This window comes from Arvicola amphibius, chromosome 5 (genome assembly GCF_903992535.2).
Source record: "Arvicola amphibius chromosome 5, mArvAmp1.2, whole genome shotgun sequence".
NCBI lineage: Eukaryota > Metazoa > Chordata > Mammalia > Rodentia > Cricetidae > Arvicola > Arvicola amphibius.
Genome location: NC_052051.1, coordinates 88,358,935 through 88,386,112, shown reverse-complemented (window position 1 = coordinate 88,386,112; position 27,178 = coordinate 88,358,935). Strand labels below are relative to the sequence as shown.

The 27,178-nt window shown below is 41.1% G+C and overlaps 1 protein-coding gene and 1 pseudogene across 1 annotated transcript in view; both read left to right on the top strand.

Annotated features, from left to right (window-relative positions):
* The window catches only part of Colec12 (collectin subfamily member 12), a 214,085-nt gene that overhangs the window by 69,423 nt on the left and 117,484 nt on the right, over window positions 1–27,178 (top strand). The window lies entirely within an intron of this gene.
* On the top strand, window positions 14,004–14,632 carry LOC119814652 (annotated as a pseudogene).

The window sequence follows — 27,178 nt, the reverse complement described above, 5'->3', positions numbered from 1 at the left end:
ATGCAAAACTTAAAAAAACCACAAAGTCTACTTCCTTCCTCCTCAGAAAAGAAACATATAAACATGATTCTTTTTGTGTGTCATACAAAGTCTACTTCCTTCCTCCTCAGAAAGAAACATATAAACATGATTCTTTTTGTGTGTCATACACCCTGAGAAAGCTGCAGCCACTGACACAGCTTTGAGACCCTGTTAGACTCAGAGATGCTGGTTCTGCCAACTCTAAAACTTCAGCTTTTAAGGAAATCCAGTGCCTATATGTATAGGTAAAGCCTACAAATAAAATTTCTTTTCTTTCTAACTTTTTGCTTATTTTATTTTATTATTTTGTTGAGTTTTTGAGACAGGGTTTCTCTGTGTCGTCCTGACAATACTGGAACACACTCTGTAGACCAGGCTAGCCCTGAACTAAGAGACTCACCTGCCTCTGCTTCCGAGTGCTGGGATTAAAGGCGTGCACCACCATGCCCGGCTCCACATTTGTTTTATATTGGAGGAAAATAGTTTCTTTTTCCTGTCCTCTTACCTGCATCCTGTAATTCAGCCAAATATTTTGCTTCAGAAAGAGGTGAGAGTCATATTATTAGAAATCATCTCTGGGAATATCATGTCAAAACACTTAAAAGATTGGATTTTTTAAAAGTTTTTATCTATGTTATTGTGTCCCTGGAGTTACAGGCAGCATCAGTGCATGTGGGAACCAAACTCTGATCCTCTACAGGAACAGAAAGTGCTCTTAACCACTGAGCTGCCTCTCCAGTCCCATCACATATTTCATGTATTTTCCATTGACATTGTCAAATTATTAAACTCTTAAAACTTGATTTGTGTAGCTCCATTGACTCTACAAATGGCACATCATTTTTAGGTTTAACTTCAACTTTATCAGCATTTTTATCTTGCTGTGATTGGACCAGCCTCTAGCTATGGATTCCAGATTCTATGTCAGTGATCTCCCTCGTGCAGTATAATGTGCTTGTTTATCATTATCTCAGAGACATTTAGTCATAATGCTGTTTACTGCACTGAGCAACACAGCATTTGTGTACAACTTATAAAAATTAATATCCACACTCTGAAAGATATCCTGCTGTCAGTTTGTTTCTAAAAACAATGCTTCATCAAAGTTTGGAGAACCCTCTCTTTTATTCTTTGGCTTCTCTTTCCCATCATAGTCCTTATCTCTACAGTAGCTCCGGTGTGGACCACTGGTTCTCCCTTTCTTCACCCTGTACCATTAGGCAAGAATGCTCTGAAGCCAAGAGTACCTCAGAGCTCATAAGAAAACACACATTCCCCTAACAGAAGAGTACAACTACATATTTGGAGCCCACTATTAACCACAATATAAATAAAAGACCCAAGAATATTTTTAAACAACAACAAATGAGCATCATTTCAGTTTACTTAAAAAAAGGGTGTGAAAATGAGGACACAGATCTGCTTTCTTTCATAGTAGACCTTGGTTTTTTTTTAAACTATCAGCAAATGAGTGTGTTCATCTTTACAGATTTGAAGACTTTGATCAGTTGAACTCCAATAATTAAAGTCCATTAGATACTCAAGTACATACTTTGTTTTCCCAGTCAGAAAAATCTATACTTCAAGAACTTTTAAAATATTTGGAAGAGACCATACACAGAGTCACATACATGCACACATGCAAATATTTCCCACATTTTGGGAAGTTTGTCAGCAATCAAGATTGTATATGAGCTAACCTTGTTTCATTAAAGAGTGTGTACTTCCAGTGTCTAGACTAAACAACCCTTGAAGAGATGTTTTCATTGGGGGTCGATCTCTCCAGGATTATGGAGAGAAATGGTTCTTTTTTTTAAAAAAAAATATTTATTTATTTATTATATATACAATACTCTGTGTGTATGTCTGCAGGCCAGAAGAGGGCACCAGACCTCATTACAGATGGTTGTGAGCCACCATGTGGTTGCCGGGAATTGAACTCAGGACCTTTGGAAGAGCAGGCAATGTTCTTAACCACTGAGCCATCTCTCCAGCCCAAGAAATGATTCTTAACCTGTAGGTTGCAACCCTTTGGGGGTCAGACTACCTTTTCATAGGGGTCACATATCAGATATCATGCTTCATAATAGCAAAGTTACAATTATGAAGTAGCAACAAAATAATTTTATGGTTGGGGGTCACCACAATATGAAGAACTGTATTAAAGGGTTGCAGCATCAGAAAGGTTGAGAACCACTGTACAGAAACTCAGAGATAGGTTCTGGTCCATGAGTTTGTAGAAAGCAAAGGTCACTCTGCACTGGAATGCTGCAAATTCACAAAGCAGAATGAAACTTGAACTCAAATAGAATAAGGCAATGTGATAGAGCAAAGGACAGAAATACATAAGCTTGTAGCTCACCTTCTCTTGCTGAGGGTGAGTGTTCAAGCAGAGCTACACATGGATATGAGGTTTCTTCTTCACTTCTTCAGAAGCTCCATTAGGCCAAGCTTAGTCATTTGTCCAAGTAGGCAGACTTGCTTTAGTCTCTAATGTTGGGGAGACTAGAAGTGCTGCTGGAGATGGGAAACATTAATCATTGGTCTATCCTGTCATCCAACACAGGCGAAGCATTTCTAATCTAAAAATCTGAAACTCAAGATTCTTCAAAAATTGGAAACTTCATGAGCACTGATATGATGTTACACATAGACTATTCCACATATGACTGTAAGTGAGGGGTCACTGTCAAAATATGGTGCTTTTAAACTCCCATGTGTAACATTGCTTTTAGGGTATGTATATAAGTACTTCTGAAGCATGAGTAAACTGTGCTTGGACATGGAACTCATCCTTAAGATAACTGGGTAAGTATCTGCAAATGTTCTAAAATTTTACAAATAAATCTAATCACAAACACTTGTCCTAAGCATTTTAGATAGGGAGTGTTTGAACTATGTAGTTTTTGTCTGAGGAGCATTAGCCCTATTGTACTGTGACAGCAAGAAAGGAAGGTTAGAGCGGCTGTCCTGGTGACAGAGTCCTTATTGTCTGTGTAAGAGAAGCCCATTAGACCTAGGGAGGCTGCAGTGGCAATGTCAGAAAGTGGGATGAGGGTCACCATACAAACTGATTGTGAAATGAGGGAAAGAGGACAAAGAAAACTCTAGAAATAGATGTGCTTACCTTGGAACACATTTATGGAGACAACAGTGGTGCATTCTAAAAACAGGGAGTCATATGGAGAAGCCTGCATTAGGCAGATGCAGATGTTCAGAGGTATAGGCAAGTCATTGGTATGACTAGCCACAAAGATTGGGTGCGTCCAAGAAGAATTCAGGAGAGAAAGAATTGAAATGTCCCCTACATAGATATCATAAATGAAGACTTGAAATATCAAGATGAAAAATGTCACAAAACCACAGTAGACATGAGATGAGAGAAACTGCCGTCCTGTTCCACACCTCTGTAGCCTCTCTCTGATCTTACAGGATGATCCCATATCCTTAGTATAGAGGAATATAACAGTAGATTCTGACTCAGAAATCTTTATCCAAAATAGAATTCTTCATAGTCTTCAGTGATGTCTTCAGAGCACCCCCTCCTGCTCATTATTTTTTGAGCTAGCATTTTACTGTGTAGCTCATGCTGGCCTCAAACTCACTGCTCTGGCCTCCTGCCTCCTTTTGAGTGCTTTGATAGCAAGTGTGTCAGGCAGAATTGTTAGTGCATGTATGTATATATGTGTGCATACGTGTTTGCTTGTTTGTGTGTTTATGTGCTCCATGTTTTCTGTTACTTGTTTGTTCATCCTCTGATCCGTGTCAAGCACTGAAGATAATGGACTAGTCAGCATAGCTAATGGGTAATGACATGAAGGTGACAAAGAAAAATTTAAGGCGTTTGGTTTTTAGGAAACACGCAAGGATCTCTATATATAGCCTAGACTGACCTCAAACTCATGGTCCTGCTGTGTCAGCCTTCTGAGGTCTGGGGTTACAGGCATGGGTCTCCACTCTTGTTGGTAACATGACAGAAAGGAGAATGGCACTGTGAAAGTTTAGACCATGAGTTCTGAGCTGTGCTGTGAATGCTGTACCTCACCAACAGAGGGAAGGAGAGGCAGAAGATGCATTTCGCTCTTCACACTCTCTTCTAGATGAAGTAGACAAATAGCAGCCACTTCCTGCTCAGAGTTAGCCATTCCCAACTGCTTTATGGTTGTTACCTTCTTCTCCTTGCAGCCTTATGGTCTTCATCCCCTAACTTCAGGTCTGCCTTGTGTTTTATCTGTGGCTCCTAAGGCACCTAGTAAACATATGTAGAAGAGGGTCATCAGAAATTCTGAAATGAGAATTTGGGAAACTCTTGTAGCTCTGTGGCTTCCTTTTTATAAAGTGAGCTAAGTATGATATATACATCTGTGCAAGATTGAACCTAAAATGCAAATGTTCACTTGGATTTGTATATTTAAAAATCTTAAATAGTTGGCAGACATACAGACTATTAAAATTTGGAATGAACTGTAGCTCCATGATATAGTACCGCTTATATTTAAGTTGAACTCCCAACATGGAAGAAAAGAATTCAGAAAGGTGAATTATTAATTCATATATCAGCCTGGGCAGTAACATCATGAGTGTGCTGGCAATATTACAACATCTGAAATCACTCAGCTCTGCTCTAAATATATCTCTACCATGACCAAATTTTTTTTAGAAAAATTTTGAATGTGGAATTTTAATGGCAACATAGCACATGTTTCATTTTGCCCCTCATAATGTTTTAAAAGATTCAACTCAGGATATGAGCTGGAATTTAGAGCTGAATTGTAGATGATATACATTTAACATATGTGTGTATACTGTAAATTTTTAAAGATGTATTTCTTCAGAAATATGTGTGCTGTGCATTGACAGGCCAGAGCCTTAAGCCCTGTTTTCTGAATTTTTTATTATTGTTGGAGAATGTGAGAATGTTTCTCTCCTTGAACTTGCAGCTCACAGAATCTAATAAATGAACTAATAGATGCAAGAAGTTTGAAAAGTACCTGACACCTGCCAAAGGTGTAGTAAATGCATGTTGCTGTTGTTACTATTATTTCTCCAAAGACCTTTTTTTTTTTTTTAGCTCAGATGCTTCCACAGGGAGTACTAGCATCTGTGTTGACTCAAGCCATACCAGGATACAACGTTTTACCTCTGGGGTCCTGTCCTCTCCTTTTAATCTACTTTGGAATAGTAGATACACTAAAGGGAGCTAATTCAACCAGCCATCCACAGAGCAGATGACTACATTCACCCCTTTTTCTGTGTGCAGATACAACATACCAGCACAGTGAAAATCACCCTTCAAACAAAGAGACTACAGGAGCAGACTTGAAAAAAACAGACCAGTTTAAGTTGTGAATTGGAACAGGTCAGAATAGGCAGGAGACTTTTAAGGAAATGGAGGTGGTGTGCAGTGGTCACCCCGAGGCTATAGGGATGTGGTGTGCAGTGGTCACTCTGGGGCTATAAGAGTGTGGTGTGCAGTAGTCACCCTGGGGCTATAAGAGTGTGGTGTGCAGTGGTCACCCCGAGGCTATAGGGAGGTGGTGTGCAATGGTCACCCTGGGGCTATAGAAAGGTGGTGTGCAGTGGTCACCCTGAGGCTATAAGGGAGGTTGTGTGCAGTGGTCACCCCAAGGCTATAAGGAAGGTGGTGTGCAGTGGTCACCCCGAGGCTATAAGAGTGTGGTGTGCAGTGGTCACCCTGGGGCTGTAGGGAGGTGGTGTGCAGTGGTCACCCCAAGGCTATAAGAGTGTGGTGTGCAGTGGTCACCCTGAGGCTATAAGGGAGGTGATGTACAGTGGTCACCCTGGGGCTATAGGGAGGTGGTGTGCAGTGGACAGCCTGGGGCTATAAGAGTATGGTGTGTAGTGGTCACCCTGAGGACATTTTATCTTGGATCATTTGTGATCCCTTCCAGCTGTGACCACGTCTGCTCTGTCTCACATGGAAGACCTTGATCTCTATGTTTTATAGCCTGTATTAGATGAATGACTATGAACACAGGATTAGAATTTAATTAATTTCCTTCACTCTCTTAGCATCAGTATTTAATGGAGCTATTTCTTACAATAGAGGGCTCTGGAAAAAGAGGCCCCAATTTGTCCCATGGTTTCTCCTCAGTGTCTGCTGCCTATCTCTCTCCACTTCCTCTATCACTTCCACCTCTGAGGTTTTCTTCTTGTCAGTTGCCCAACAGATGCTCTCATCTTGTGTGATTTTTTTCCTCAATAAAGTGTTAGACATATGTAAAAGATATATCTGAAGCTATTTACCTTTATTATGGCAAAGTCAACTAGTTGACAGGTACCTGCTGTATATGTGTTACATAATTAAAATTGGTGACTCCCTACCATACGAGACATACAAAGGAAATATAAAGCATGAACCTTCATCTCAAGACACTTCACGTGCTATGGACGAGAGGACAGCACATAGCAAAGCATCAGAGAGCAACACCATTTTCTTCTGTGGCTGTCTAAATGAAGACAGCATGCATTCTTGGGATGCCCTTAAGAGTGACCTTTGCTTCAAATGACTCCTTGGAGGGCTAGACATACAGCCTGCAAATGCCAATTGAACAAAAATGCAATATCTAGACCAGGTTTATATTTATGTATTTAGTTTTCCTTTATTACCTATAAAATTATCAGATAACTATCTGAGAAAGCCTCCTCTCTAGTCCCCAGGAAGAGTATGGTTTATTTGAGCATATTTTTAAAGGTTTTAATGTGCTTCTATTCATTGGAATTATACATATTGTAATCCTTTCACCATATATGAAATATATAGGAACATTCAAACCAAAATAATTTGCTGACAACTTCTAATATTCTAATAGTAACAATTTCTAATATAATAATTCTAATAACAATAGCACTTAAATTGCTGTTTACTTGGGATGATTTAAATTAAAGCAGTTTCCTAATTTGTATATCTGAATAATCCAATTTAAGATAACACTCTCATTGTGTGAGTTTCGCTGTCACTGAGTTGGGACTCCCTTGTTGCCTCAACTCCTTGTATATGATGCATTGTCCTCATGTACTCTGGTCATGAGGACAGCCTACCAATTCTAGTTTTGTCCCTTCAGCCTAAATGTACTCGCCAAAGTATACTTCTTGCAGCTTCCCCCAAATTTTATAGTTTCCCACATCACAGTATCTCAGTTTGTGGTGTTCAACCCTGCTTTAGCTTCCCTACAGGTCATCAGATCACATGGGTGACATAGAACAGAATTTTAACATCTAAGCAGAATTCTTTAATGGAGCCAAATAACCTAGCCAAGAAGTAGTGTTAAGAATTGATGGCCAAGACATTACTTTTTTGTAGCTGACATACCATATGCATTAGGCACAGATTCTAACTTAAGTTCTCTCCAGAGACAGTACAGACATGTGGAAGAGGAAAGGGACGATGTGGACAGTCATTAACAATATCTGGCTGCCAGAAATGCAGTCAGACTCTAATGGACATTGCTGCATACAAGTTGAAGAGTCTAGATGCCACTCTATATAAATTCTGTTGTATGTTTTCAGGATGAGAGTACATTTCCAGGACATTCTTTAGGCTGACCCATCAAAATGAGAAGTCATTATCTTTCAACACTTTTTGTGTTTTGACAAGACGTGAACTTTATGTGTGGAAAGCTGCTCAATATAATGCTAAGATCCAGATGTTGAATATACTGAGATTTTTTTTTTTAAGAAATGGGCAGAATTCTGAATCCTTTGCTTGCTTACATCTTAATATTCAGAAAAAACCTATAAAGTCTTTGTGCACATGCACATGTGTGTGTATGTGTGTGCATGTGCGTGAGAGAGAGAGAGAGAGAGAGAGAGAGAGAGAGAAAGAGAGAGTTTTGCTTCTTATCTTTTTTCTAAGTTAAATAGAATTTCATTTTAGTGACCATTAATAGAACATGCATTATTGGTAAGAGAGTTGACTTTAAAATTTTTTGTGTGTGTATATTTGTAAGTGGGCTTGCAGGTATTAACAGAGGCTAGAAGGACACACTGGATGCCTTGAGGCTATGGAGTCACAAATGTTTGTTAAGTACCCAGTATGAGTGCTGCCACCAGAATTCCTTCTCTGACAGTACTCCTAACCATTGAACCACCTCCAGAGAACCTAGACAACAATGAGGACCCTCAGAGAGACATACATGGATCTAATCTCCATGGGAAGTAGAAAAAGACAAGATCTCCTGAGTAAAATGGGAACCTGGAGATCATGGGAGAGGGTAGAAAAGGAAGGGAGTGGGAAAAAATATATAGCTCAATAAAACTAATAAAAAAGTCAGAAGCCCTCAAAGTGCAAGACCCCGAGGAATAAGGATTTGGAAAGGTATAAAAGGAGACAGCTACTCCATGTCCGTAATACTCCATAACCACCCTGGCCACACCATGTTAAAAATGTTTTCATAGCTATTCCTAAGCAATCTGTATAATTTCTAGTTCTTTAATTATATCTTCAGAATATTTAAGAATCAATAAAATAATGGGCAGATGTGGCACTATTTACAATGCCATTGCGTCTGGATAAGCCCATCATAAACCGACGATGCATTTAATCTACCTAACAAGCAGCATAGCTTCACTTCACCCATCTCGAATGTGCACAGAATCTTACATTAACCTGCAGTTGGGTAAAATTATCTACCACAAAGCCCATTCTATAACAAAGCATCAAAGCTTATGTAACCTATTGGGTACTAGACCAAAAGTACAAAACAAAATAGCTGGATGGGCACATCATGAAGTTGACAAATCCTGAACTGAACTGCTGGCAAGCCAGAGACTATCTGTATAAATCATGCCATTGCAGCCACGGTGTATTTTACAAAGAATGGTGGCAGTATACAGGAAGAGGTGAGGCAGGCCATACTTTTCTCCTTTCTATGTGACCTTGGACAAGTGACCTGACTGCTTTGTGCCTTCCTTTGCTTAACCCTCAGCCTGGGTGTTAAAAGTTATGACAACAGCATAAGGGAATCTATGGAGAAGTGCCCTGGAAGATGAAAAATGTTACTCTCATTTTTCTTTAAGAATAGGAACCTAGCCGGGCGGCGGTGGCGCATGCCTTTAATCCCAGCACTCGGGAGGCAGAGGCAGGTGGATCTCTGTGAGTTCGAGACCAGCCTGGTCTACAAGAGCTAGTTCCAGGACAGGCTCCAAAGCTACAGAGAAACCCTGTCTCGAAAAACCAAAAAAAAAAAAAAGAAAAAAAAAAAAGAATAGGAACCTATAAAATAAGAATTTCGGTAGTGATCTTCTGAATGCGTACACAAGACCATAGTTACTGCAAGTTGTAAATCACATGGGAAAGTCTTTAATTCTGTGATTTGTGGCCTGCTGTTTGTCCTGAAGTGCATCTTTGCTCCTCACCCACATGTCCTGATGGTTCCAGAGAGGTTAGTGGTCAGAAATGGTAATGTCACTGACTACCAGGGCAAGATGTCCCTAGTTAAATGTGTGTAGACTGAACTTCATTCTCTGTAACCTCTCCCAATAGAACTGTTACTCCAGTTACTACTGCTTATCTTGAAAAAGATCATTAAAGATTCCTAAGAAATAGGAAGGAAAAGTCTTTGGACCACATACTCCTTGAGTGACGGAGGAAGAGGGAGCACACATGAGAACAAGAGCCCTTTGCATCAGACACAGTGCTTCTCCAGAGTCCAGTTCCCACCAAAGCCTGCACCAGAGGACAGAATGTCTGCCTCAGCTGAAGGGTTTGGGCTATGGAAACAGTAAGGCTTTCTGGGTTGCACTGTACTCTGGCACACTTAAGGCTTTGCAAAGGTCTTTGGAGATGTTGAAGAACAAGGTCAGGTCTCTCTTTATTTGAGAAATACAGACCATGTCTCTCCTGAGACAGAGGCTAACTTCAGACTTGAAAAGGAAAATTCATAGATTATTTGATGTACGCTGTTCATTATGAATAGAACATCAGATAGTGGAGTGGGAAGTGAGAATGCTGGAACCTGGCAACCTCTGCTTCTTCTTTTGCCAGTAAGGTGGGTCCCAGTGTGCCTTGCTCATCTGTGACATAACATTTCCCACACTGCCTTCTGGTTGTTGGTGGACCCATTGCCTCTCTTTAACTGATCAACAGACACCTCAATCCCCATGACACTAGGAGACATCTTAGTCGCAATATTTAGCAGGCCAACCCTGGAGCCGGACTCCATCAAACTGTTCCCCATGAAATAGGAAAGCTTGATCCCAAATTTCAGTGTTCATAGTGAGACTATTTTCAGCTTTCTCAGAAACAGCATCTGTAAATAATCAGGCAGAAACCTTTTATGAAACAACATAAGAAAAACCTCAAATCTATTTATTCTAAGGCTGCAACATTTAAACAAGATTTTTAACCCATAGGGATGCCAAGATCAACATGGAGCTTCCTGTACATAAAAACTGGAATTTCATAGCAGTGTGGGGGCAAGAGCTATGATCACATTTCCCCCTTCCTAAATTATATACTGCTTACTGTTAATGTGAACAGAGGGCTGGATGGAGACAAGCTTGTGGCTGACATAAGACCCACTACAAACTCTGCTCCTCTATGATGTGGTATCTGTTGTGATAGGGGCTAGGAGAGCCATCAGGCTAGCTGGACTGTATAAGGCAAAAAGGTCACTCATAGTTCATGCCCCAATTTAAATCTTCCATGAAATTTAGCATGGAACTTTCATTTTGCATAGAAAAAATGATCAAGGATATTACATAATATATTTTCATTAGAAGATGGTGTTCTGAACATGGGTTTAGTGGCAGCTATAAATGTCATTCTGAAGTCCATTACTTTTTCATACATTTTGGATGGAGGAAGAAGTAGTTTTCTATAAGATGGTCTTAAACATGACTTTGAATAAACTCTTCTTGTCTGGGTATGTAGCTCAGTGCTGCTACCCACAAGACCCTGTATTCCACCTCCACACTGACAGAAAACAATAGCAACAAGCAACAAAATCTTTTCATCTCTTCTAGCAGCATGATTTTCTCCCAAGGAAGAGGGACTATTGTGTCTGGAAGACTCTGCAGTGCTCTATCCTCCCAAACCAGGCTTAGAGCAGGGGCGGGGTGAGGAGTGAACTGTTGAGAGGAGACAGGACACTAATAGTACTACGATACTGGGAGAACCTGGTGACCAGCATCCACTTTGATATGCTAATAGGCACCTCATCCATTTGCAAATGTGCACACTTCACCCAACATTTCCATGAGTGCATATGGAGGATGTAATGCAGAGAGTCTCTGCATGCATACATATATTTTGTTTAGTTATAAAAATTAGCTGTGTAGCCCCAGCTGGCCTGGAATTCACAAATATCAACCTGCCTCTGCTTCCTAAGGGCTAGGATTAAAGTTATACACTGTGACATTCAGTAAGAAAATAGATTTTTAACGATAGTTATTTTCCAGGAGGAGAGTAAAATTGAAAAACTTAGAATTTTTGGATTTTCATCACTGATTTCTCCTTGTTTGAATTCCCCATAAAAAACATGCAATTGTTTATCTCTGGTTCTTGGCACATGACCTGGCAACTAAAAACATTCAGTGTTAGGTAGGTGGCTCCACCCACAGAGAATTACACTTCTGACTTTATGAGGGTTAAGAGATGGATAAGGAGGAGGAAATTGAACTAAGGCTTAGGAAGGAAAGTAGGAACTGTGACTGATTCTGGAAAAGGCCCTTGGAAATCAAAGAAGAGTTTTGAATGCTGCTGTAAAGCTAAATATCTTGTCTTTAAAATTGTCCAAGGGTCAGAGAAATGGTTAAAAGGTGATTGTTGCTAAGCCAGCCTATCTGAAAGTTCAATACCCAGGACCCACAAGACGAAAGGAGAGAATCAGCTCTACATGTATACCATGCCACACATATCCCCCAAATAAATTTGTAAATAAATACATAATGAAGTTTTAAAATGACAACAAAAACTTGTCTCAAGGGGCTGTGGTCATGGCTGGGTTGGTGAAGAGCTTCCCCATCCACACAAAATCCTGTCCTAAGGGGCAATGGGCATGCCAGGGTTAGTGAAATGTTTCCCCATTTCACCTGAGGGCAGGAGTTTGCATCACTGTACCATGTAAATATAAGTTGCTGGTGGGGGGGGCATGCATCTATAATCACTGGAGGTTAAGATAGGGAGATCCCTGCAGCTCATTGACCAGCTAGCCAGCTTAGTCAAATTGTTGAGCTCCAAATTCATAGAGCCTTGTCTCAAAAAAATAAGGTCGAGAGTGATCGAGGTAGATAGCAGCACCAGTCTTTGGCCTCTACACACCCCCATCACTCCCATACCCACCTGCACATGTGTACACACTCACACCAAAGTGTACATATTCTATACCACACACACACAATGAAACAAAACCTGGCCTAAATTAGCTACAAAGCGTAGTCCGAGCAATAATCATCTCCATCCCCATGGCTTTATCTGTGGGCTGAACAAAGGCCACTGACAGAGTTCACCTGCTTACGGCTGGAGTAGCTAGACTAGCCCATGTGTATCAAAAAGGCTGTGTGGGGGCTGGAAAGATGAGCACTGACTGTTCTTCCAGAGGACCCAGGTTTGAGTCTTAGCACCCACAAGGCAGCTCATAAGGGTCTGTATGTAATTCCAGTCCCAGGGAATCTGACCTCTTCTGGCCTCCAAGATGCACAGGTTTATATGCAGGTCAAACATCCACATGCATAAAAGTAATAGATAATAACAAAGAAAAGTCTTGTGCTCACAAGCCAAGTGAAGGGAACTAAAGGGTTTTCCGGGCTGTGTTTGAAAGGGGACAACAACTGTATCACCTGTACTTGGCCTGGAACAGCCAGCTCAGTTTGTCCACAGATTGCTTGCTAGAGTGCTGAGAATTATTACCTTCCACCCAGCTGGCAAAACCCAAACACAGAACCATTTTTTTGGCTCCTCATCTTGGTAGGGGGTTGGAAACATTTACAGGTGCTCAGAGTTAATTTGTAGAGAGACAGGAATATCTAAATGAGACTTCAGTCAGCTGTCAGTCATTGGAGTCACTTAAGCCTCTGACCAAGTGAGGACTTGCCTCAGTCTGGGTGGCAGAGTCTATGGGGTGCAGATGCCGTGTGTTATACTGGAAAGAAGCTGACTGAAATCACTGACTTCCTAAATTAAAGGCACAGAAGGCTCCTATGTAATTCTGTTAATTACACATCCCTTTTTCTCCTGCATTCCTTTGATTCCTTTACATTCACCTCTGTCTCCTCAACTACAAGATCTTGTGCTAAAACAAGCTGTAGTGGAAGATCTAAGAAGGGCCCACTGGCCTCAAAGGAAAATAAAAGCACCTTGTTTGAAAGCTTCAGTATGTAGTTTCTGACAGTCGTAGGAAAAGTAAAGCATTTCAGGAGAGTCGTGAATACCTTTGATTATGTTTCCCATCTGCTCTCTACTAAGATGGACTGTTAATAAAACATCCTTGGTTTTTATTACTAGGCAGAAAGATTCCAGTTCATCTCATTTCTCATTAAAGTATATGCTTGTGGCATTATTGTGAATTTTCATAATTCAGCTCTAGAGACAAGCTCATGTCTACAATACACAGTCTTAGACAACTTGGAGTTGTGGTTTTCACAGAAAGGCAGATATGCAAGGCAGGCAAGCAACAGAGGATTATCTACTCTGATTGCTGCAAACACCAAAGTGTGGGTCTGATGCTTGATGGTGGTATGAGTAAAGACAGAGGGATTATTGCTTCCTGTGTCACAGGGCCAGATAGACTCTTGGGCGGGCAGTTTGTCTATTAAAGGCTTCGTTCCAGTGGTGACTTTTGCTGTCTTTAAGAATTGGTTTATCCTAGTCTTATAGTCCCTCATGGCGGCAATAGGGACTTAGACGCGGCGCGGCGGAGACTGAGCTGCGAGCCTGGTGGGGTGCGCCGAGCCATGTGTCCCCCACCCCCGGGCTCTTCACCCTGATGCTGCAAGGGTGCTGAGCCCGTCCGGTCGAGACGATGGTGAAGTATTTCCTGGGCCAGAGCGTACTCCGAAGTTCCTGGGACCAAGTGTTCGCTGCCTTCTGGCAACGGTACCCGAATCCCTATAGCAAATATGTCTTAACGGAAGACATAGTACACCGGGAGGCGACCCCTGACCAGAAGCTTCTGTCTAGGAGACTCCTGACCAAGACAAACTTTTTCCTGCCAATGTTGTTCACTCGGTATATATCCTGGAGGACTCTATTGTGGACCCACAGAACCAGACCATGACCACCTTCACCTGGAACGTCAACCACGCCCGGCTGATGGTGGTGGAGGAACAATGTGTTTACTGTGTGAACTCTGACAACAGCGGCTGGACCGAAATCTGTCGGGAAGCCTAGGTCTCCTCCAGCTTATCTGGTGTCTCTTGAGCTGTCCAGGAATTTGGCCTTGCCCAGTTCAAAAGCAATGTGACCAAGACGATGAATGGCTTTGAGTACATCTTGGTCAAGCTACAAGGGGAGGCTCCTTCCAGAACACTCGTTGAGACAGCCAAAGAGGTCAAAGAAAAAGCAAAGGAGACGGCACTGGCAGCTACAGAGAAGGCCAAGGACCTGGCCAACAAGGCCGCCACCAAGCAGCAGCAGCAGCAGCTCATGTAGCTGCTCCCTTCCTCTCCCTTCTCCTCACTGTACTTGATTATTAAAGATGCGCCTCCAGCCCTCTCTGCTGTCTGGGTGGTGGGTTTGGGTGGTGTCCTGGTCCCCATCTGCAGTACACCCGGCTCAGCGTCTACTGAGCCCAGCCTCCTTTTATCCCATTGGGCAGAAAGGCGCAGTGACTTGCCCAGGGCCACAAGCAGTACATAGGTGAAGCGGCGACACACGATAGACTATGCGCTCCACGAGGGCAGGGCTCCTTGTTTTATTCTCTGATGTGTCCCAAGTACCCTGAACAATATTTAGCACATAACAGGCACTCAATAAACACGGGAATTGATTGCCCGCCCAAAAGAATTGGTTTATCCCCAGCTAGAAGTGTTAAAAATGTTAGAACATACAGGAGGTAAGAATTATATGCTGTACAAATGAGTGGAGGTACTCTGTTATTGCCATTTGCTAAATTATATACTCTACAAAGAACTGTCTAATACATTTACCTTCTACATCTGGAGGCAATCCAGAGCTACTACTACTTCTCCCTTCACTCCCTTGGTTTTCAAAGTTTGGGGAACCCTCCCACCCAAGACATTTTATTTTCTATCTTAGGCTAGCCTGGAACTCATGATACAGCCCACACTTGCAGTGAACTCCAGGCAATCTGCTTCTACACCAGGGCTACGCCCCCCCCTTCCTCTTAAAGACTTTTAAAAAACCTTTTAGAATGGTAGACTTTTGGCTTTTTCGCTCTCCATTGTATTTTTGTACTTGGTGTTTAGCCTTCATGTATTCTGTTAATTTATACAACTTGGCAAGGCTTTTGTCCTTTGACCTTGGCAATACTGAGGAATACCATTGTCCTCTTGGCTCATATACTTACAAAGTCCTTCACACCTGCCATCTCCAATGCTCTGCATGATGAGTGAGACAGATAGTTACAGAGTTTTTCCAAGAAGGGAAACGGGTACAGAGAGGTTAAGCAAACCTAGCCCTGTGGCTACAGAGACCTGGGACCAACCCAGAACTTAAACTCTGAATGCTGCCATTTCTTACTCATCTCCACCTCTCCCCACCTTGCTGTCATGGCATTCAAAGGCTTTGAGTAGCACAAACATGGTGCAGGGCAGGGCCATCCTCCTCAGGAACAAAAATGGCAGACTTATGAAGTCTGACTTAGAGTTATTAGAGAAAGATGAAAGGAGGTGCCCCAGCAAATTTGGAGGAAGTTTTCATTTTTTCTGTCTCCATGGAGATCTAACACTGCTAGGTTTTCTCCTGATGCATGAGGGATCAGTTGCTACAGCAATGACCAGTTGTTTCTTGGAACTTGCTGATGACAGGGGATCCCCAAAAGTCACATCTTTGACAGTGTTTCTGGTGCTGCTCCCTCCCATTTTAGCATCTCTGCCATATCTACTTCCCTCTCCAGTCACTAAACAGCCTAGTGATGTGGGAACAGCAATGATATTCAGGATGCTATACAACTGTGATCCACACGGGCAGGAACCTTTCCATTGCTTACCAGTATAACTTTTGAGGAATGTCTGGCTCAAAGGAGCATGTGTTAATTACTTCCCCAGACTTTCCTAGTATGATCTTTACTGTTTTTAGTTTGGTTTTGTGTCTGATAAAATAATCCCTGCATGGAACCCATTAGGGGATGAAGCCACGTGTATAAAAGGTTAGTTTTGCATTTAAATTGTAGGAGTTCTAGTTTATCTGAGAAAAAATAGAAATAGGAGATCCCAGAAAGAGAAAGATCTGTGTGTGTGGAATGATGGATGAAACCTACTTTCTGAGTCCTCTCGCTCTGCCGTACTTCTCTGCACAGCCTTTGTGGTTTTTGTTTTTGTTTTGTTTTTCAAAATTTTGTTTTTTATTGTTTTTATTAAGCTATATATCATTCTCCACTGTCCTCCCTTTCTTTCCCCTTCTACCCTCTCCCAATTTACTCAGGAGATCTTGATCCATGCATGTCTCTCTTAGGGTCCTCATTGTTGTCTAGGTTCTCTGGGATTGTGAATTGTAGACTGGTTTTTCTTTGCTTTACGTATAAAAGCCACTTATTAGTGACTATGGATTCTATTTGACTTTCTGGGTCTGGGTTATCTCACTCAATATGATGTTTTCCAGATTCATCCATTTGCCCACAAATTTTAAGATGTCATTTTTTTCTGCTGTGTAGCACTTCCATGGTGTAAATGTACCATATCTTCTTTATCCATTCCTTGGTTGAGGGGCATTTATGTTGCCTCCAGGTTCTGGCTGTGACAAACAATGCTGTTATGAACATAGTTGAGCACATGTCCTTGTGGTATAATTGAGCATCCTTTGGGTATATACCCAAAAGTGGGATTGATGGGTCTTGAGGTAGGTTGTTTCCTAATTTTCTGAGAAATTGCAATACTGATTTCCAAAGCAGCTGTATCAATTTGCACTCCCACCAGAAATGCAGGAGTGTTCCCCTTACCACACACCCTCTCCAGCATAGGTTGTCATCAGTGTTTTTGATCTTGGCCATTCTGACAAGTGTAAGATGGAATCTTAGAGTTGTTTTGCATTTCTCTGATGGCTAAAGATGTTGAGCATTTCCTTAAGTGTCTTTTAGCCATTTGATATTCATCTGTTGAGAGTTCTCTGAGGTCTATACCCATTTTTTATTCTTTTGATGACCAATTTCTTGAGTTCTTCGTATATTTTGGAGATCAGACCCCTGTCTGATGTGGGGTTAGTGAAGATCTTTTCCCATTCTGTAGGTTGCCATTTTGCCTTGTTGACTGTGTCCTTTGCTTTACAGAAGTTTCTCAGTTTCAGGAGATCCCATTTATTAATTGTTTCTTTCAACATCTGTGCTACTGAGGTTATATTTAGGAAGTGGTCTCCTCTGCCAATGCATTCAAGTGTACTTCCTACTTTCTCTTCTATGAGATTCAGTGTGTTTGATTTTATGTTGAGGTCTTTGATCCATTTGGACTTGAGTTTTGTGCACGGATAGATATGGATCTATTTTCATTTTTCTACATGTTGATATCTAGTTATGCCATCACCATTTGTTGAATATGCTTTCTTTTTCATTTTATATTTTTTCTTCTTTGTCAAAAATCAGGTGTTCGTAGGTGTGTGGATTGATATCTGGGTCTTCAATTTGTTTCCATTGGTCCTCCTGTCTGTTTTATGTCAATACCAGACTGTTTTCAAAAGAGGTTTTGTTGTCATGTTCTGATCTGCTTGTCCTGATTATACCGCAGGAGCATTTCATTCAAATGATGTGTTTTGTTTGTTTGAGGAAAGATTGCATGTGTCCCCAGCTGATCTCAAACTCACAACCTAGCCCCAGATGAACTTGACGTTCTCATTTTCTAGCCTCCCCTTCCCAAGTGTTGGATCACAGGCATGGCTACAATACTGGGTATGTTCTACCTGAGATCAAATCCAGGGCCTGTACACCATAGGTAAGCCCTCAACCAGCTTAGCTACATCTCCATCCCCTAAAAAAAATGTATTTATTTTAAACATTTTAAGAAATATTTATTTTTATTTTATGTGTCATGTTTATGTGCAATGCTTGTGAGTGTTTTGATTGCCTGTATGTCTGGGCACTGCATGTGTACAGTATTGGCAGAGGCCAGAAAAGGACATCAGAGCCCCTGGAACTAGAGTTACCTGTAGTTATTAGCTGCTGTTTGGGTGCTGGGAATTAAACTCAGGTTGTCTGGACCAGCAACCAGTGCTCTTAACTGCTGGGCCATCTCTCCAGAACCCCGTCCCATTTTTTTTGTTGTTGTTAAAAAACATTTACTTGGTCATTGTCTTATACTGTATGTTAGTATGATGACTAGAAAATCAATTATTGAGATCTTATGGAAACATACATACTATTTACTCATCTGTTTATAAATAGTTATATAAATTATATTTTATTTGTTTATTTTATTTTATTTCCTCTCTCCCCTAGATTTCATAATAAAGGGGAAATATGCTGCTCTGTGTGGGGGGGGTGACTTATTTCACTTAATTTGATGGTGCAGGTGGAAAATTATACATGTTTTCCTGTTTTGACTTATTTCATTTAACATAATTATTTTAAGATTCACCCTATATTATAGCATGTCAGAATTTTCTATTTTAAAGGAAGAATAATATTCCATAATATGCACACAACTGTATTTTATTTACCATTCATCTGTCAGTGGGTAGATTGTTTCTTTTTAGGACAGTTTTAAAATGACTAATTAATCTTATTTCATAGTGAGTGGGCTGTGGTAGTTGTCCTTTTGAGGAAAAAAAGACAACTTAGACTTTCAAAGTTCTTCATATAGAGTTATTCTTAATATTTACCTCCTCCCTGTACTGGTGGTTTTAGAACCCAGTCCTCACAAATTCAAGGCCATCACTCTGCCCCTGAACCATCCCCTTTATGTAAGCTGTACTGGTAGCATGTCTTATTTCTGATATTAGTAACTTATGTGTGTGCGTGCATTCACGTGCATGCACAGGTGGGTGTGTTGCCAGCAATATTGCATTATATAGACCACAAAACAACTTTTGGGAGTCAGTGCCCACTTTCACCTTGTTGAGGATGTAGCTGTCTTGTTTATGTCATTATTATCTTCTAGCTTTCTGTATGTCTCTGCCTCCCATCTTGCCATAGGAATACTGGGTTATAGGTGCACACCACCACATCACCTCCTGAGCTTGTATCCCCATTTCCTTCGCCTAGAATTCACTATACAGATCAGGTTGGCCTAGAATTCACAGAGATCTGCCTCCCAAGTTTTGGGGTTAAGTGTAGACCACCATGCCCAGCTCTAAAATGGAATATTTTATATTGTTTTGAAATCTGCATTGTGGCATCCCTCTTTACACCTGAGATTATTAGAAAAGAGAGAAGCAGAATCTCATTACTACATACTACATAAGTGGTGGCAGAAGGTCAGATTCTCCTGCGTGCCCTCTGGTACCTACCTGAGGTCTGTTTGTTGTGGGATTATTGATGAGCAGGTGTGAAAGGTCCATCTCCTCCTGGTCTCCTTTGTTATGGCAGCAGTAAAGATCCTGAGTCTCCTCTGGTCTTTCTCTGCCACACCCTACTGGCCGCTTCACCACAGCACTCAGCTGAGCTCTGCTGCCAAGGGTGAAGGGAAAGCCACAGTTCATTCATGGTGTTTAGCTAAAAGACAGCATTTGCAGAGAGGAAAAGACCAGCAGAAGGAAGCTGGGAGGGAAGATGGAGGGAAACAAGTACAAAGCGTGTGTGTGTGTGTGTGTGTGTGTGTGTGTGTGTGTGTCCATTTAAGTGTAATGAAACTCCATTACTTTGCGTACTAACTAAATTAATAAAATACAGTTAAAAGAATGAAGTGTAACAGTTTAGGGTATTTGATATGATATCTATGAGGTATTTAAAGGCAAGCTAGATTTTTTTCATCTCTGCTAAGGAGTTAAATTTTAGACTAGTGGTGCATTAGTTCCCACCATCTCTGAAATGAAAGCACACTGTATAAAAATGTATAATGTGATCATGCTAAAAGAAATCCATTTACTTCTGTCAGCACTTCTCCCTTTGTTGCTAGGCTGCCCTAAGGAGAACACACTTGTTGGCTGCTCTTTCTGCTCTTCCTTCCTGTGCTCTTAGGGTTCCCAGCTTGCTAGCTCCTTCAGCTGCAAGTCTGGGATAGATGTGGCAGCAAACATAAGAACAACTCAGCTATACATCGTCCTTTGAGTTTTGATGTCTTTATCTGAGGCTGCCTTCTTCTCTCTCCTCTGCCTTCTGTTTGTTTTCTGTCTGTAATCAGCAAATTCATTCACTTGTCTCCTTGCAATAGTAGAGTTTGCAGGTCTAATCAACTCAGTTTTTCAAATGTTATAAACATGCTCCGCCACTTATCAAGCCAGAAGAGTACCAAAACACCTGCCGAAACGTTGTTTTCAGAATTCCGCTGTGTGCCTGGCACCTTGTGAATCATATCCTCAGAAAAATGCTGGGGTGACAGGGGTGCATATTTCACCCCTGATTTACAGAGGTAAGAACTGAGGTTCAGAGAAATAAAGGCTCTTGCTCAGGCCACACAGCTAGCAGCTGGCAGAGCCAAGACATAAGCCAGCTTAGTCCACGTTTCTCCCTGCTCACGACTCAGTGAGCTATGAGCCTGGGAAATGTGTGCAGCTGCAAGACAGCTTCATTTGAGTAAAACCTGATGGCTGTGTGGTGATGTGTATACGTGCATGTACACATAACCGCATAGTGACTAAGGAGTCTTAGTAGACAACTAATAAATATGTATCCATCAAATCTGTGACTCACCACACAATACTAACATACTCCATTATTACTATGTGAACTGTGCTCCTGATATAGTACACTAATTCTATAAATGAATAAATACAAAATTCTGAACTGAGTCATTAATGTGCTTTATAAATGGCATTTCTTTTAGAGCCTGAAATATTTCATACAGATTATCCAGTTAATTTTCTTTGAGTTGTAAAACACAATTAATTGTTTGCAATAAATAACTGACGGTCATTGTATAATCACTCTTTCTCCTTTTTATTTAAATTTTTTGTTTGCTTTATTAGTATTTTTCCTGCATGTATTTATGCACACATTGTGTCTGCTTGGTGTATAGTTGGACTTTCTTTGAACTGCCAGTTCCCAAATAGTAACACAGAGACAACTTATTATTTATGAATGCTTGACCTTAGCTTAGGCTTCTTTCCAGCTAGCTCTATAACTTAAATTAACCCATTTATATTAACCTACATTCTGCCACATGGCTCATTATCTCTCCTCCATACTGTACATTCAACTCCCTCTGCATCTTGCTGGTTCACCTCAGTTTTCTTCCCAGTTCCTCTCTGCAGAAGTCACACCTCTTCTCTCCTGCTTAGCCATTCAGCTTTTCATTAAACCAATCAGAAGGTTATTTAGGCAAAGTTACATCTTCACAGTGTACAAAAAGTGTATCGCACAACTTTTGTGCCTGTGGAGGTCAGAAGAGGAAGCTGGAGCTCAGGAACTGATTAAGGGTGGTAGTAAGCCATCATGTGGGTGCTGGGAATAGAACCTGAGTCCTCTGTCCTCTGTAAAAGCAGCAAGTGATGTTAACTATAGTTGGCTGTTTTGACTCTGGGTTCACTACCCAGCTCCCAAATAAGTACACAGAGGCTTATTCTTATTTATGAATACCCAGTCTTAGTTTGGCTTGTTTCTTTTTTTTTTTTTTTCCGAGACAGGGTTTCCCTGTAGTTTCTAGAGCCTGTCCTGGAACTAGCTCTTGTAGACCAGGCTGGCCTCAAACTCAGAGATCTGCCTGCCTCTGCCTCCCGAGTTCTGGGATTAAAGGCATGTGCCACCATCGCCCGGCTTTTAGTTTGGCTTGTTTCTAACCAGCTTTTCTAACTTAAGTTATCCCATTTCTCTTTAACTATGTTTTGCCTCTGGGCTTTTTAACTTTTCTTTATTCTATATCTTTCTTTTGTACTCCTTGTGTGGTGGGATGGCTGACTCCTGGAGTCCTCTTCTCCTCCTTCTCTCACTCCTCACTTTTCCCTAGATTTCTCCTCCTATTTATTCTCTCTCCATGCCAGCTAGCCTATCTTTTCTCCTGCCTTGCTATTAGCCATTCAGGTCTTTGTTAGGCCAATGAGGTGTTTTAGGCAGGCAAAGTAACACAGCTCCACAGAGTTAAACAAATGCAACATAAAGAATGCAATCCATCTTTGCATCCTTAAATATTCCATAGCATAAATGAATGTAACATATCTTAAACTAATATTCTACAGTACTTAACCACTGTGCCATCTTTCTCGCTCTTGTTTTGTTTTTGTTTTTGTTTTTTTGTTTTTTTTTTTTTGAGATGGATCTCACTTTGGAATCCTGGCTTATCTGGAACTTTGATTTGCCTGCCTCTTTCTCCTGAGTGCTGGGATTGCAGGCATGGACTCCACACTCAGCCACCATCATTTCTGCATTGTGTATTTGACACCTGTGTCAGTGTGAAGTATCTTGTGCATTAAAACTATTTCCTCAAAGGCTCTATATACATTAATGAGTTTAGACCTATTTTCTTTCAGTGAAATTTGACTTAAAAAGTAATTGTACATTTCTTTTTTCCCTCTCTTCCACCAGCCCATCCTTTTTTAACTTTTTTAACTCACTCATAATCCTCCAGGTTCGAAGTATGACATCCGTGTGTGTGTGTGTGTGTGTGTGTGTGTGTGTGTGTGTGTGTGTGTGTCTGTGTGTGTGTGTGTGTGAGAGAGAGAGAGAGAGAGAGAGAGAGAGAGAGAGAGAGAATGAGTTTAGAACCATAGGAGTTTTGTTATAATCTAGCAATCACAGAGTACTAAGGAAATGCAAGAGACAGAAACTTCATGTGGAACTCCAAGTGTGGTGACCATTTCTGCCCAGATCCTACTCATGCCTGCCTACTGAGTCAGGAGGGAGAGACAAGCATTGCCAAAGTCTTATCAGGAATTGTGTCCTGTACTGTCTTTTAATAATATTGTCCAAGGAATTGCTGTACTAAGGAAGTATGATAAAGCTGAGACTGAGCTTAAAACCCATATTTTCCCTAGGATACTGCCTCACATTTTGTCAAAGGCCAAAGACGTTTACTTAACCACTGACATTCTAATCAAGCATTATCACAAGTTCATTTCCATTCTGAATTCCTTCTATTAATGAGACATAGTCATCATTCATCCAGCTATTTATTGGGTTCCTTATGTGCAGAGTTTTGCAATTCTGACTGCATACAGGAGTTACCCAGAGCCTTTAAAAAATAGAAAGATGTAGGAAGTTAAGGCCTACCAGGCCAAAAGGAGCTGACCTGGAGTCTGCATGGAGCTGTCCACAGCAGGAGACATTTAAGGAGAATAACTTTCTCCAGAAAGCATAATATCAAGCCCTACCACCACCACCCCAGAGATTTGGTAATTGTCTTTCGATAAGGCTGTAACCAGGGTGCACCCTGTAGTCATTGATGCCCTTAATCTCTTATATTGCTTCTCCTAATCTTTAAATTTCTGTCAACTTACCTGCGTTATGGGGTACCCAGATAATTTGGTCAAACATTATTCTGGTATTTGATAAAGTATGTATTTTGAATTAGTAGATGCAGCAAAGCAGACTACCTTCTCTAGTATGGATAAGCTTCTTGCAATCTATTGAAAACATTCTCCCCTTGCTGAGTAAGAATGACTCTACATGGAGACACTCCCCACTCCCCCAATCCTCACCCCTTCCCAACCCCAGTCTACAGACCAAAATTGAACATTGGTTCTTCTAAGGTCTTGAGTCCATTGACTTTCAGGCTGGAACTCAAACCAACAATTGTCCTAGTCTTCAACTTATCAAATATAGTTCCTGGGACTCTGTAACTGCATGAACCAATCCTCATAGTAAATGTCATTCTGTGAAGATGTGTATTCTATTGATTCTGTTTCATTAGAGATCAATATACTTGCTTGTTAAAATTCTTCAAGACATCTTTGCTCTTCTTGAGGGTTTTCCATACTCTTATAGTATTTGCTTAGGACATCATCAAATAAAGTTCCTTTAAAACAATTTGGATCAGCATCTCACCCAGGTTCCCATCTCAACCCTGAGACACGGTAGGCATAGTTCAGCCTCAAGAAGTTCCCCACCCATGTTTCCCTTGACAAGTGTGAGCCTGACTGGAACCACATCTGTGGAATCAAAGGACTTACTACAAAGGTGTAGCTTTGCTACAGTGGTCCCAGGCCATGAGTATCAGCACAACTGGTATAATTAGCCAATGTTCACTCTCCTTGTCCAATCATCCCTCACAGTGCCTGGTGTTTATTCATGAATAAACATGCAATCCAGAAGTTTTAGCGTCTAGGGCACAGCAATGAATAAGGAGATAATTATGTAAGTGAAAAGAGAAAGAGAAAGCACGGGAAAGGTTTTCTTTGAATGCTTGGGAACTGGACAAACTCCAACATCTAAGCCAAGATGTATTCCTGGTTTGTTTAATCTAATTTTTAAGGCAAAATTAAAATCACTGAAATCATCAGAAAGTGTAGCATAAAATAGAGTCCCTGATGCTTTCATCTTCATCATGACACCATCACCATGTGAGTGTGATCCAGTGATGAAGGGATTGCTACTTGAGCTTCCACAATGTCTTTTGTTCCCTTGAAATCTGTTTATTCTCTTCAACTGAACCGGTTCCTGGGGCTTTGGTTGTTTAGGAGAAACTGCTTTTGGGAAGATGGAGCAGAAACAAAATGGTGAAGCAAGTGTATCTTTCTTGTGTCTACATATAAGATGGTAGAAATAATTGAAATTAGTAGTACAGAATTCCAAACGGCTGTTTCATATGACTGAGATATTACCAATGTGGTAGCAATTTAGGGCAAATTAGTTCAGGAAATCATAAAGCAAGGCTTTTTCCACAAAGCATTTTTTGCCTATATTACCATGTAAATATTCAAAACAAAAGATGAAGCCACACATGCATTTTAAGTGGTACTAAAAACAGCTGAGTGAAAAATTAGTCATTTAAGTACATGGCTTTTCAACTAGGATGACCACCAGGATGGCAGCCATAGAACGAGTCACAAATATGCAGTGTAGAAAGTTCTGATTTGCCTCCCCAACTCCATCTCACCTCAGCCTATCCAGTTCTCTTCTATAAAAGTCCTTGAGGCTTCTGACCCTTCAGCTTTGCCCCTTTTCTTGTTGCATCCCTGCCCCCGGACCTCTTGCCCCTGATCAGGAGCTACTCATGTGAAAGGCAGAATCTGCTTGTCCTGTGGCTCTTGACTTTGATGCTGTAATGAGATTCTACCAAATGGCATGCATCGGTGAGGCTGGTGTTCTTGTGGAGATAAGTCACAACATTGGGGAGAAGTAGACTGTCGATTAATTAGTCCAGACTTAATCTCACTAGTGATAAAGAATTCTTCCTAACAAAATAAGGAACAGACAGTTTATTGTTCAGGAAGCTGGATCATATGTTCCCAGATGCTGCTTTCTCCCAAAACCCAGAGAAAAGGAGGTTAGGCTAGTTCTTAAAATAAAAAAGGGGGAAAACAAAACATACACTCAAATTGTTATTTCTTAAAACAGAAATACCAAACCTCCAAAATAGTAAATGTTACCAGAATAATAATAAATAATGGCAAAAATTCCAATCCTAAAATACACAGTCATGTTTTAAGGTTGCATAACCTAGAGCTGTGTGCTTAGGCACTTCTATGATAGCTGAAGACACATTCCAGATGGCATAAGCATCCACCACAGATTCAGGTCTGCATTGCAGAGTTGCAGCACCTCAGACTGCTGATTGTTGACTGCTGGCAGCACACAAAGTGTTCCTGAGAACTGTATGTGTCCTTGAGGTGTGAATGGTGCAGCTGAAGTAGTACTCTGGCTTAGAAAGTACCTGGGTAAAATAACCCTTCAGGAAACCTAATTTTAAAAGAAAGGAAATGCGCCATTGAAAGCTGACGTGGTTTTCCTGAAGCATAGTCAAATCATACATGAAATAAAATAACCTTTCCATGCCAGAGGAGTAATAGCTCATTTCCCCTGCATATTCCAGGCCCTCTTGCCCTATGTTATATTGCATGTTTAACTATATGTGTTTGGTTATCCATAGTGCATGAACTTCTGACAGCCTAGAGGGGCCTGTTCACCCTGTGCACTGTTGATCGTACTACTCATGGCAATTGGGCTGTCTTGCTTTGTTATTTTTAGAGCACACCAATGCTTTGTTACACAGCCCACAGAGGTTATCCAGGTCAGAATCACCTAACCCTTCACTCTCCTAGACACCTATTAACTCTGGCATCTTGCTTTATTGCTCCCTTGCTGTTCTAGCTGTGTGGCACTGTGGATACATAGAGAGAAAGGGATCAATCATTTATATGCTATATATTCTTACTGCCTCCAGTCACCACCCACTCCCCAGCTGCATCCTCTGGCCCAGGTTAGCCTAAACACTGAGCCAAATACTAGGGCTTCTATAGGTTGGGATTTTTCCAAGTACTCTGAAGCAGATGAAATGGATTTCCAAAAAAAAATCCATCAAAAGTGTCCATCAAAGTCTTCACCCCATGTCTGCCCCAAACTCCTTTTGCTGATAGTCAGGGGGAAGCATGAACCTAGTTCCCCTAAGCATTCAACATCGGCTCAGAGTTAATAGTCCTGCTAAGTTAACAGCTGATAACACCACAAAGTGCAGTTCTTCCCTCAAAATACCTATATTGTAGCCCAAATTAAAACTCTTGCAAATAACATCCCAAGGGATACTAGGATAGAAAGCTTAAGAAATGGTAGAGACCGTGTGTATTCCATTTCCCAGGTCTGACACTTAAAAGGAAGTCAATAAGTATTTGCTAATTTGGTAAGTTAGTGAATGGCATGATGTAGGAGGCAGAGCATAGCCTCGTATGAGATTGATTTATTTGACAAGCAGAGCGGGCTGCCTGCTCTGGTAGGTTAATTGGTCTTCATGCAGCGGGTCTGCCATTAGGCATCTGTGACTTTTAGGCTGGTAACCCACTTCATCC